This window comes from Schistocerca cancellata, chromosome 4, assembly GCF_023864275.1.
Source record: "Schistocerca cancellata isolate TAMUIC-IGC-003103 chromosome 4, iqSchCanc2.1, whole genome shotgun sequence".
Taxonomy (NCBI): Eukaryota; Metazoa; Arthropoda; class Insecta; order Orthoptera; family Acrididae; genus Schistocerca; species Schistocerca cancellata.
Window position 1 is genome coordinate 371104474 of NC_064629.1, and position 1019 is coordinate 371105492.

The 1019-nt window shown below is 49.6% G+C and overlaps 1 pseudogene; it reads left to right on the forward strand.

Moving 5' to 3' along the window:
• The first annotated feature begins 663 nt into the window (after positions 1-663).
• On the forward strand, positions 664-781 carry LOC126185466 (5S ribosomal RNA; annotated as a pseudogene).
• The last annotated feature ends 238 nt before the right edge of the window (positions 782-1019 follow it).

Consider the following 1019-nt stretch of genomic DNA (forward strand, 5'->3'; position numbering starts at 1 on the left):
TACCGAGCAAACATACATTCAAATGGCTGTAGCACGGAAATGGTACGTTACCGGACATGGGTTCCAGTTCAAAATATTATGCACTCACTCCTCTCTATAAGTCCTAGAAGTCTGTAACGGGAATTTCCGAATACCCTATGTAATAGGTTAGTCATAATGAAAGGGAGTGGTTAGGGAAGAAACTATTCGTAGCCTCGCCAGCGTATCACTGATGTGCGACAGGCTGAAAATCAGCGCTTGGTTTCTGATGGGCATGATTTCTTCCTGGTGTGCGCGGAAATACACTCTGTAGCTGTTTGTTTAGGCTGACCCGTTCGTGCCCGGTGAGACTACTGCCCCGTGAACGGTCGCGGCCCATTGGACTGGGATAGCCGGCAGCCAGAACGCTGTAAGTTTGTAGCCGCCTTCTCTATTGATGCTGTCGGGCTGCTTAATAATTTAAGTCACCTCTCAAATTTTGCGTTGGTGCGTTGCAACTGTACTCGGGCTCATTCACTACCTATTCTTCACGTCGCTCATCTGCAAAGGGGGTTGGTAGTGAACGGTTGCATTTGCGCCCCTATACTGAGTCATATATTGGGTAGCCTTTGAACAGTAGTGAATTGAATACACAATTGTCTATACTACAACCGTGCGCAAAATCAGGTGCACTATACAAGTTCAGGCAACGACCTTACCGCAGTGGATACACCGGTTCCCTTCTGATCACCGAAGTTAAGCGCTGTCGGGCATGGCCGGCACTTGGATGGGTGACCATCCGGGCCGCCATGTGCTGTTGCCATTTTTCGGGGTGCACTCAGCCTCATGATGCCAATTGAGGAGCTACTCGACCGAATAGTAGCGGCTCCGGTCAAAAAAAAACCATCGTAACGACCGGGAGAGCGATGTGTTGACCACACGCCCCTCCTATCCGCATCCTCAGCTGAGGATGACACGGCGATCGGATGGTCCCGATGGGCCACTTGTGGCCTGATGACGGAGTGCTTTATACAAGTTCAGATTGAAAATTATTTAAACAA